The 12763-nt window shown below is 40.8% G+C and overlaps 1 protein-coding gene across 1 annotated transcript in view; it reads right to left on the reverse strand.

Moving 5' to 3' along the window:
- The window catches only part of LOC137379735 (uncharacterized), a 102606-nt gene extending 91251 nt beyond the window's left edge, over positions 1-11355 (reverse strand). Inside the window, exon 1 of the mRNA XM_068051038.1 lies at positions 11289-11355. The gene's annotated coding sequence lies outside the window, so the exon portion shown is untranslated. The remainder of the gene's footprint in view (positions 1-11288) is intronic.
- Positions 11356-12763: the final 1408 nt, after the last annotated feature.

Below are 12763 nucleotides of genomic sequence, written 5' to 3' on the forward strand. Positions count from 1 at the left end.
AGACTCACGACTTTGAGCGAGAAAATTTCTCCTCATCTCTGTCTTAAATGGGTGACCCCTTATTTTTCAACAGTGACCCCTAGTTCTAGATTCTCCAACAGGGGGAATATCTTTTCCACATCCACCCTGTCAAGACCCCTCAGAATCTTACATGTTTCAATCAAGTCGCCTCTTACTCTTCTAAATTCCAACAGATACAAGCCTCGCCTGTCCAACCTTTCCTCATAAGACAGCCTGCCCATTTCAGTTACTGCTTCCAACACATTTACATCCTTCCTTAAATAAGGAGACCAATACTGTACACAGTACTCCAGATATGGCCTCACCAATGCCCTGTGAAGCTGAAGCATAACCTCCCTATTTTTGTATTCAATTCCCCTCGCAATAAATGTTAACATTCTATTAGCTTTCCTAAATACGTGCTGAACCTGCATACTAACCTTTTGTGATTCATGCACTGGGACACCCAGATCAACTCTGCATCACAGAGTTCTGCAATCTCTCACCATTTCGATAATATGCTTCTTTTTTACTCTTCCTGCCAAAATGGACAATTTCACACTTTCCCACGTTATACTCCATATGCCAGATCTTTGCCCACTCACTTAACCTATCGATATCCCTCTGTAGTCCCCTTATGTCCTCTTCACAACTTACTTTCCTACCTATCTTTGTGTCAGCAGCAAATTTAGCAACCATACCTTCGGTCCTTGCATCCAAGTAATTTATATAAATTGTAAAAAGTTGAGGCCTCAGCACTGATCCCTGTGCCACACCACTCGTTACATCTTGCCAACCAGAAAATGACCCATTTATTTATGCCTACTCTCAGTTTCCTGTTAGCTAGCCAATCTTCTATCCATGCTAAAATGTTACCCCCTACACCATGAGCTTTTATTTTCGGCAATAACTTTTGATGTGGCACCTTATCAAATGCCTTCTGGAAATCTACGTACAGTAGATCCACTGGTTCCCCTTTACCTACAGCACATGTTACTTCTTCAAAGAACCCCAATAAATTGGTTAAACATGATTTCCCTTTCACAAAAGCATGTTGTCTCTGCCTGATTACCTTGAATTTTTTCTAAGTGCCCTGCTATAACATCTTTAATAATAGCTTCTGACATTTTCCCGATAACAGATGTTAATCAGATTAGAAACAGTATAAACAGAAGAACTTTACAGTCGAAAACTTAAAAGTATTGAATTCCTCAACAACGCTTCTCATCTCATTGTAAAGGAAGCTAACTGTGTGACAAGATACTTCTGCTCTTAATCAAGGGGGTTTATCATGCTGGGCAGGAGGCTTACTCGGGGAATTTAAGGTAACAGTTTACTATGAATTTTGATGGGTATTCTAAGATATTCTGCTGTAACATCGCCGAGATTGAATTTTTTGGATTCTATTATAGAAATTAGATTATGTTTTCCATCTTTTAGTAATCTTGAATGTTGTGATATACTTGACCATTTAAAGTGTATTGCATGTTCAATTCTTTAATAAATTTGTAAATAAGTTAGTAAATCATCTCATACTATTCTGGATACAACTGCAAGAACTCCTCTCTGTACACTCCTTAAATGGGGAGGTACATTTTTGAAGAGACGGACCCTTATAATTTCTGGGATATTTATGACCTAGCTGATGCTTATTAAAAAATAGGCTATCTGAAAGATGGTAATATTCTCTGCTGATTTCTTTCTTTGAGGGAGAGCTAGGCCAGTTCTTCAGGCCCAAACAAGTATCTGTGAAATCTGTCCAGTTTAAACATATGTGAGAGGGATTAGCAAAGAGGTGCTCATGATTTGGTCCAGCTCCTGTAAGGGGTTAAGGTCATAAATCACTTCATAGTCATAGTGGTTTTTAGCCAGTCTCTTCAATTGGGTGTGACCAGAAGCCATTGGCTAGATCAATACAAGATTTATATTTCTCCCTCTTGATTCCAGAGAGAAGGGCTGTGGAATTCTGCTGTTGTGCACTATGTGAGGCAGTCACCTTATTTAAAGCTGTATAATCGACCACTAATTTCAACCTCCCATCTGGTTTGGCAACACTAAACAATGGTGAATTGGTTCTAGATCCCATTTTTACTGGGATACCTTGTTCTTCTAGTCCTTTGATGGTTTCAGGGAGATCCAATTTCCCTTTGTTATCCTGGATAGGCCACCATTCTTTGGGCTTATGCCAGTCTGCATCAAGTGAGTGGGATTTTTTGTCTACTTTGCCACATTGATTTAGATGGTGGTGTAGATAGGGTAATATTTATTAATGAGTTGTTCTGGAAGGTCTTTTTCTCCCAGTCTAGGCAAGGTTGATCCAGTTGGGTCTGAATGCATTTTTATCTGTCACCCTGGTCTGTGGAGGCCTGGTTGAGATTTTAAGGTAACGTTCTATGTCTGGTTGTCCTATAATGAGAGAACAGGTGCATTTTGGGACCAGTCCTACCTCTAGGATGGCTGTGATTCTGTGCACGTTAATAAGTATTTTGTAAAATTCAATTATTTGGGTCTTGCCCTAATTGCATTTTATAAACTGGACTCCTCAAATATGCCCACTTAGTTTTTATAATTTTGGGGTCCATTACAGTCCTGTATTAAACAGGGTTCCACTTGTTAGTTGGTGGGCAAGGTTGCTCAGGCAGAGGGAATTCAAGAGGCCCTGGCTGGATGCCAGGCCTTGAATCCTGAGATTTGTAATCCTCAGAATCCTGAGTTTTATTTTTGGTCTTACTTTTAACCATTTTGACTGATTTTTTGTTCCTCCTTTCTGGGGGTATCGTTCTTTCCAGAACAAAGTGTTCTGTCGGACCATTTATTATCTCGATGGTCTTCCCGCTGGAGTTGATGTCAGTCCTGCTGGGAATCTTTTTGATCCCTATTCCAGTCATCCCAGCTCTTCGATTGTCTTGGCCAGTGTAAAATTTGTCCCCATAGGGATCTACTGTCCTCTGCCTTCCCCATGAGATTTTTCCCCATATCTAGCCCATGTTTCCAGGGAGATATCTCTCTTGCTGTCGGCATGTTGGGAGCATAGATCTTTGGAACGTCCTCCTGGGGGTCTACAACCACAAGCTTTGTGTCTGGGTGGAGTGCGCCTGAGACTTGGGCCTATGCGGTCCTCGTTTCTGAATACCTGAGATACCTTCTCGGGCATCTATATCTCTAGTTTCTTGTTTGATTATGGTTTAGTTTGGTGTAGGCTGAATGGGTTGTAATTTAGTTGGATAAGGCATTCAACGTTATCCCTTTTCTGTTGGATATCAAGATAAACATTTAGAGCACCCTCACAGGCCAGTCTGAGGGTAGTACTTTGATATTGGTTGGCTAGGCAACTGTGGACAATATCCCAGTTATCCCGTGTGAGTCTTCTGCCCAATCTGTAGGCAGCTACTGTGATGGAATATAGGTATAATAGGCTTAATTAGGTAGCATTTAGATATATTATACCTCTCAGAATTAAAGATTGAATAAATGGTAATTTTTCAAGACTCTCTGACATTCGCCTTTAGGAAGGTAGAGTTAAAAAATTTCACGGTCTCTGTTAGAATAGAATTTCTGTTGCCAGGGACCTGGAAGATAAACACACACCTTGAAATATCCTGTGTGTCATCAGTAAAAGGTAGCCACAAATTTAATTAATTGATGGTGTTGGTAAATGTCGGCAGATTGACCCACAAAGAGGTTTTAATCTACCATAAAACACAACTATGGATAATAAAACAATAAAATGGACTTATAGGAACAAGGGGTCAAGTAAACATAATTATAAACAGTTTGGCCAGATAAATGCTCACAACTTCAAGAGCAAGGGAATTCCAGTAAAACATTAAGTGGAGATGTTAGTTAATGATACTACCAAATATGGATCTTGAAAGCAAGAAAAACACATACACTAAGGTAACACCTATATGCCAAAAGGTCATATGGTACCTTAGAAACAGTATAAACATAAAAAGTTTTGAAGGAAAAGCAGAAGTATTGAATTCCTCAAACAATACTTCGCACCCCATGGTTTACTCGGGGAATTTAAGGTAAAAGTTTGCTTTAAATGTTGATGAATGTTCTAAGATAATTTTGCTGTAACATTAGCAAGGTTAAACGTTTGGATTCTAAGTTAGATATAAGATTATGTATTACATCTCTTAGTAATACTTGATACTGTGATATACTTAACCAGGTAAAAGTGTATTGCATGTTAAATTCTTTAATAAATATATAAAATTTAATAAGTCATCTCATGAAGCATTCTGAATACAACGACAAAGAACCCCCTCTCTGTCTCTTTTTAAGTGGAGAGATACGTATTGAAGAGAGTTCCCAGACCCTTATAATAGCTGGGATATTTATGACTTAGCCATAATTATTAAAAATAGGCATCTGAAAGATGGTAATATTCTCTGCTGGTTTTCTTTCTTTGGGGGAAAACTAGTTCAATTTTTTGGACCCAAATAAGTGTCTATAAGAATTTGTCTGGTGCGAATTTAATTAAAGGAGATTCATAGGGATGTACTCCTGATTTGGTTTAGTCCCTATAAGTTACTACTACTAACTGTTCAGTTTGGCTGTATTGGCGAGTCCTTGATGGACCCCAATACGTGCCCTCCCTAGGTTGCCGCAAGAACATGGCCGTATATTTCAATCCAGTTGTTACACTGGTTTAATGGGGGAACTAAGTCCAGATTGGTATCATTTGTAGGAGTTGCCTTAGATGTTGGGCATTCCAGTCTTGGCAACAGGTTTCTAACTTATCAAGTTTGTTTAGAATCCAGTTGTTTTCTTTTCTGATTGGTGTGTCCAGGTTTACCACACATGGTGTATATACAGCTTAGGTTTACCTGGCTAGGGGTGTTATCTGTGGCTGCTGGGATTGGCCTACTAGTCCAAGAAGTCCTGTTGCTCCAGCATTGGCATAAGCTTGAGCTGCAGCCTGTTTGCATCAATTAAAATGGATTCTAAGTTGTCTATAGTTTTCTCAAAGATTCTGATCATTTATTTTGTTTTGAGCTTGCTACCTTAGCCAGAATCCATGGCCCCCCGGGAGCACATGCTGTTCTGGGTCCTATGATTCAGCCATGGCTTCACCTGCCTTAGATTAGAGATACAGCACTGAAACAGGCCCTTCGGCCCACCGAGTCTGTGCCGACCATCAACCACCCATCCATACTAATCCTACACTAATCCCATATTCCTACCAAACATCCCCATCTGTCCCTATATTTCCCTACCACCTACCTATACTAGTGACAATTTATAATGGCCAATTTACCTACCAACCTGCAAGTCTTTTGGCTTGTGGGAGGAAACCGGAGCACCCGGAGAAAACCCACGCAGACACAGGGAGAACTTGCAAACTCCACACAGGCAGTGCCCTGAATCGAACCCGGGTCCCTGGAGCTGTGAGGCTGCAGTGCTAACCACTGCGCCGCCTTGTTGGGCGCCATTCATTAGGCTTCACAATTGTGTGGGTGTGTGCCTTATCATTAAGGATTTTGTGGGTTTGGGAGTATTTGTTTGATTACCCCATTGAATATTTTGTATCCCCTGTTTCTGGGGACCAACATCAATTGTACCATGAGTTCTCATGGCTCCATCAGCATAAAAGCCTTCTATTTCAAAGACTATTACTTGATCTAGTGGAGGTACTGCGATTATTTGCTCTAGCAGAGCAATCATTTGGATTTCCTAATGTAAAAATTTGGCCAATTCCGACAGCGTTTGCCGTTTTGTCAGAACCTAACCCCAGTTAGGATTTAATATGAACTTTATAGGAAATTTCCAAACCTCAATGTTATATTCAGTGAGTTCTGATTTAAGTTTGGCAAGACCTGATCAGGGACTTGTTGACCTAAACGATATACAAATATAGTGTTCTGTATCAACTCGTGTCCCACATTGGCCATCAACTGTGGTGGGTTATAATCCTAGCCCCTTTGGGACTATCCCGGATCAGGCGTGCTTCTCTGATGTTCACTCTTAACTTAAGGTTCAGGTAGCCAAATCCTAAAGACACTTGAATGGGTCTAAAGGTCTGATCTCATTCCAGATAGCTTTTTTAGCAAGTTCCAGCCAGATTATCATGTCCCCGATATCGTAAGGGTCTGGGGGTCTCTCTTCAGTAATGTATCTCTTCACCAAGAGTGTATGGCGATGTGGTTCATGGGTTAATGATACAGAAGATCATTGACACAATATAAGTTCTGAACTATACAGAGATTTATTAAAGAACCGACATGCAACTTACAGCTGGTGAGACCATGAATTACAACATTAACGGTTCTTAGGTAAAGTAAAAAAAAAATCTTATTTCTAGTAGATAATCCAACTTTTAAATCTAAAAATTGTTACAGTAGAATATTTCAAACTAGTTAAGCAGGATATCTATCAATTATTAAAGTAACATTTACCTTAAATCGCCGAGCAGTAGGAAGCTATAAAGCTGGTGAGATGTCTCTGTTTAAGTTAAGGGGAGGATCATGCTCACTTTGCTGATAGCCAGCGAACCTAAGCAAATCTAAAAACCTATTCTGAGCTTCCAGTATTTATATTACTTTTTCCTGGTTGCTATACCGCCTGCTGTACCTTGATTAACTACAAGCACTCCTACTGATCAATTGATCATGACGAGGGTCCTACTGGACCCTATTGGGTCCTCCATGAAAACTCACGTTCTCTATGAAATCAGGCCATCGCACGTTTTATTCATTGACACAAGGCTCATCTCACTGATTGCGTGTTTGTGATTAACATGAGGCTCAACTTGCTGATTGGTAGATGATGGAGGACTTCTGGTGCAATTTTGAGAGAAGCAGTCTCCAGTATAAGCAGACAAGTAAGAATGCCAGCATGAGCAAATCAAAAACGGCCACATCCATGACTGCAGCACACCGAGTGAAAGAATTTGGAAGCAAAATTCTGCATGCTGATGGTGGAATACTGTTTTGTACAAGCTGCAATGTTTTGCTGGATTACGCACAGCAGACAATGCTTCAGCACCATTTAGACTCCGAAAGCCATCGCAGCAGAAAGAGAACATCCGACACCGCACTGCTGGAAAATGAACACGCAAAAAAACGATTTCATCTCTTTTTAAAGAAATCGACAGAGAGCTCAGAAAATCATCAGTTGGTTACAATGGAACTTGGGATGCTTTTGCAAACACCAGCTTACCAGTGGAAAAACTTGATCACCCAAACCTGTGGGTATTCATTCAATATAATGTACAAAATGGTGGTTGCTTGCCAAGTGTAAATAAACTACGACAGGACTACCTACCAAAGGTTTTTGCTACAAATAGTGAACAGCTGAAGTCTCAGATTAATGGATGTAAGTCTTTTGCAATTAATTGTGATGTGTCCACCGATGAGCAAGACAAATATGTACTGCATGTTCTGTTTAATTTTATGTCTGGTAAGGCCAAAGACGTACAGTCAGGAAAGCTAATAACAGCGCTCACAGACTGCATCAACTTAGAAGCTATTGATTACACCACAGTTTACCAAGTGAAAATCAAAACTGTCGAAATCTGCACCCTATTTTGTAACAAGTGTCTGCGTTCATGAGTGACAATGCAACTTACATGACAAAATCTTTTAAATCTGTGCTAATGCTGTCCATATTACATTTAATGCACATATAATTTCTCATCAGTGAGCTGTGGAAAACAGAGTTTGGTAAAGTTGACAAACTGGTCAGGAAACTCTCTTCCCCAGACACCGGTGGAAACAGGGACATAGGAACACACTGAATATTAAGGCAAAGGTAAATAAATTCTTGACTAACAAGGGAGTCAAAAGGTATCGGGGGCAGGTGGGAAAGTGGAGTTAAGGCCACAATCAGATAGCCTTTACCTTATTAAATGGCGGAGCAGGCATGAAGGGACCGAATGGTCTACTCCTGCTCCCAATTCATATGTTCGTATGTTCATATGTAGCTTTGGAACTCTGTGGAATGCAGAATCCCCCACCTTGCCTAGCACAGTGCTGTCTGATAATTCCAACAAACTGTGTGGATGCGGAGAGAGCTGTGTCTAAACACGGACAGGGAATGAAGAGACAGTTGCAGGTTGCTCCATGCTCACATTCAACCACTGACTTCAGAGAGGAAAGAATGTGACCTGTTTATAGTCAGCTTTTTGCAGTAGTTTTTGAGTAAACAATAAATACCATTTGAAACCAAAATCCTCCCTTGTCTTTTTTTTTGTTTTAAATAGTTCATTTTCATGGTTTGTTGCGACACCATGATATTTATGATTTAAATACGTGAAATTCACGAGTCTTAAAATGCTGTGACCACGAAAAATGACTGTGAATTTGGTAGGGCCCCAGTCATGACTCAGCTAACTGTGGTTTCAAGAGGTATTCAGATATTGTTGGGCTTTTAGCAAAAAAAACCTTATCAATTGGTTAGCATAAGGTGGGTTCCCTTGGTTTAAGAGCTATGGTATTCATTGGTATCCGTCAATGTGTGCCTAGACTAGATTAGATATTGTTGGGTTTTCAGCAAAAACCCATCTCATCAAGCGGTGAGCACCCTTTGCTTAGGAAATGTGGTTATCATGCTTTTGTACCCTTTACACAAAGAGGAGGTAAGCAATAGGCCTCCTTTACTTAGGAAGACGAGGTTTTTAACCCTTTGAGTCCTCAAGTTAGATTCCTTCATATGTGAGACAAAGGGAGATAAGCACTAGAGCTGCCAGAGAGACAGGGCTTTTGTTGACTAAAGGAGTCGAATGGTTTTGGACAACAGATAGCCAAACTCACACCAAGTTAATCATAGTCAACCAGTATCCTATAACTTGCTCACTAAATTCTGGTCATTGCTGAACTATGAAACAACAATGTTCCATTATCTGACACACACAGGGAATGTACCAGGTGGACCAGAACCATCTGGTAATAAATACTATCCTCCTTCTGCACAATATCAATAGATAAGAGGTATTTCTAAGACACACACCCAGGCATTCCTCAAATCGCAATTGCTGACACTGCCCAAATGTTCAGCTATTCTCCATTATAATATTGCCTCGGGTACCACTGCGGACTGTCAACTTACGCAGAATCTACAGCACAGAAACAGACCCTTTGGCCCAACCTCATGTATACTCCAGAGAAGCATTCTCCCACTTCAAATACCTTTCCCCACCCTGCCCCCATGTCCCTCTATTCCCTTCTCCCTCATGTATGCAGTATCTTATCTCATGAAGCTGGTATTATAATTCAGCGGGTGTGAAACCCTACTGGTTTCTGATGTCCTCCTGGAGATCACCTCAATCTCTTACACTGATTTTGGGTGGGGCATCATTTTAGTTTGTGTTGCAGGAGAACAGGGGACATAAACCAGTTGTCAGCATTCACCCTGCTAAATGTGGCACCTTTATCTCAGCGGCAGACTGGTCGGCCCAGGGGAAATACTGAACCTGTGAAACCAGGATAAAGCAGCTGTTTCAGTGCAACACACAGACGCTGACTATCCCAGCAGCCGAGTTAAAACAGCTCCGGTATAAAAGCTGCAAATTCAGTCCGATCCCCGATCTCTGCCCCGGAGAGTTTGCATTTGGAATCACTTTGCAGTGACACAAAGTGCATGAGCTGTTTTCTTTAAAACATCTCGTCTCACCTTCACAAGCCTGAAAACATCACAAGTGCATTCATCTCTCAGGTATAAAACCCTGGAAAGGCAAAGATGCTGCAATAGCACCGACTTTTTGTTTAGCTGGGACCCTTGTTTAAGAGTTTACACTAGGATTGAGTCAGTCCGCAGAGCTGTGCCCCACACTGCACAGAGAGAGTCAGACAGTAAACAAATCTCCACTCAAACAACACACCTTAACCCAACAGCACAGTCTCCATTTTAACTCTAAATAAATGGGGTTCGAGGGAGTTAAAATCGGGACCCGATTGAATTTAAATAGTATAGATGTGGGCTGGAGGACAAGAGGCTGGAGAAGTCCCCAAGACTCCTGCAAACTAGGACCGAAAATAACACAGAAATTAATACTTTATTCACAACGTTACACAAATATACGGTTGGATAAAAATATTTTAAGTTTAAAATTAGTTTAATTTCACAATTTTTTTATCCGTTTACTTTAAAACACTATAACGTGATAAAAATGTTATAATTGATATAGATATAAATGATAGAATATTTTGAGCCTTATAGGTATGAAACCCAAACCTTACCACATGTTCCTGTTATAGCTGCTCTCCTCTCCACTGGTTTCAATCCACACTCTCGAATTCCCTGTATAAAGATTGCGCTCACACACATGCTTCCTCCTGGGTCCTAAACTCCCCCCCCCCCCCCCCCCCCCCCACATCCAAAAAACAAACATTTCGCTGCTTTGTCTCCCTGCTTGTTGAACAGACCAGATACACCACACAGTTTCAACCACAACTGCAGTTCAGAGGGCCAGGTTGAATTTGGCTCCCATCAAACTCCAGTCCAACTGCATTCAGTGCAAAGGCAACTTCAAAAACTGTCGAGTAGGAAGTTTCATATGGGCAAGAGGCAATCAGTTCATTGCTGTTTTTAAAGAATTCACATAGAATTTCATAGAATCTACAGCACAGAACAGACCATTTGGCTCAACCGCTTATGCTTCATAGCAGCCTCCCCCCGTCCACCCCGCCAGTCTAATGACCACTTCCCACCCTGATCCCTATATCCCTCTATTCCCTTCTCATATCTGAAGGAAGCTTCCCTTTAAATTCATCCGCAGTATCTCTTCAAATACTCCATCTGGTGACAAGTTCCACATTTCCACCATCTCCATTACGCTTCCTACATTACAACAGTGACTGATTCAATCGTACTTAATCGGCTGTGAAGCGCTTTGGGATGCCCTTTGGTGGTGAAAGGCACTATATAAATGCAAGTCTTTTTCTTTATTTCTCTCTGTGTAAAGGCATTCCTGCTAAATTCTTTGTTTCATCTGTTAGTGGACATCTGTAAGGTTGATTTTCTACAACAGATTCAGACCGGACAACCAAAAGTTGCACCAATTCTCTTATCGTCACACAATAGAGTTCAACACATTACAGTGTTTTAGCAGCGATTTACAGTATCAAATAGATCATATATTACCCGTAAGAAAACTAGTTGGAATAGTGCATCTTCTTCTCCTCATTCACTTCCCTTCTACTCTGTCCAGTTTCCATAGCAAGGCCAGTGTTAGAATTCAACCAGCATTTGCTCAGGTTTTGGAACTTGTTCTGTGCTTTCTATCTCTGCACCTTTGGTTAGAAATTCACCCTTCCTTATACCCCTGTTTTTTTTTTAACCACCTGTCCTGATAATTCCAGTCATGTCTTCTCCTGCTCTGCTGTGCTTCTCTGCATGTACACTTTTCACTCTTCACCAATTCCGAGGGCACATCCTGCATGGGCATCCTGTTCTTCTTCTTTTGCCTTTACGGTTTCACTGTCTGGGCCATCAGTCACTCACAATGACAGTTATCAGCTCAACTAATGGGTCTAAAGTCTGACAATCCCCTGGAACCTGATGGCCTGCGTCCTTGGGCTTTAAAAGAATTGGCTGCAGAGATAGAGGATGCATTGGTTGTAATCTTCCAAAATTCCCTTGATTCTGGAAAAGCCCCAGCCAATTGGAAAACTGCAAATGTAACACCTCTTTTCAAGAAAGGAGAGAGACAGAAAGCAGGAAACTACAGACCAGTTAGCCTAAAATCTGTCATTGGGAAAATACTAGAAGCCATTGTTAAGGAAGGAGTAGCAGGACATTTAGGAAATTATAATACAATCAGGCAGAGTCAGCAGGATTTTATGAAAGGAAAGTCGTGTTTGACAAATTTATTAGAGTTCTTTGAGGCTGTACCAAGCTGAGTGGATAAAGGTCCCAATAAAGACATAACATAATTCCTAACTTTTAAGATACAAACTTTATTCAATGCAGACTCTTTGAAATTAACTTTCCTTTAAAAAGGAGACAATGTGCTGCAAAGATGGCCCTCGCAGGTCAGCTGACCTGACCTGTGTATTCAATGACTGTCTCACTGTCTCAAAAGGACTAAAGGATACATTCCAGACTAAGATGTTCAATTACGCCCAACCTGAAACCATCAAGATCCATTCCTGAACTGAATAGGTTTCATCTGAGACAAAGAAACTGATTCTCTTAACAGACCCCCTCCTGCCCAAGGATGAAAGTCTGAGAATAATAAACCAGGATGTGGCTAATCAACCTAAGACCACCTCCATATTTGAAAAAGGAACTGTGAGAAGTTACATGGTCCATGTTTGTCTCCTTTTTAATCTTTAAATGCTAACTGCAAAAAGAAGCAGCTCCAGACAAGGCAGTACCATCTGGGCCTTAAAAGAATTGGAGACTGTAATATCACAAGCCTGTTCCATTTCGGGTCCACCAATACAGCAAACTGACCTCTTGGTGACACAAGTACCTGCAACCAACTTTGTGATCTGCAGAAAGTCCACCACTTCAAGAGAATCCTGAAAATCATGTCGGAATACGACTTTGGCTGTATTACTCACCTAATTACACTTCTGGAGTGAAGACATCTTCTTCATTAGGCCTGCAATGCGTGTTCTCCAGAAAAAGGCAATCACATGAATTATGAACTATTTTTTTTGCTTAGAATCTGTAAAACTACACTATTCTCTTCAACTGTACTTTCCTTGAGTGTGTTTGTCTGTGTGACTGCATGAGTGAGTGCCGTAGCGTTAGATTTTGGGGTGAGTGCATAAATAAACAATCCTCTTTCTTTATGTGAACCCATGAAGTG

The sequence above is a fragment of the Heterodontus francisci genome, chromosome 18, assembly GCF_036365525.1.
Source record: "Heterodontus francisci isolate sHetFra1 chromosome 18, sHetFra1.hap1, whole genome shotgun sequence".
Classification (NCBI taxonomy): domain Eukaryota; kingdom Metazoa; phylum Chordata; class Chondrichthyes; order Heterodontiformes; family Heterodontidae; genus Heterodontus; species Heterodontus francisci.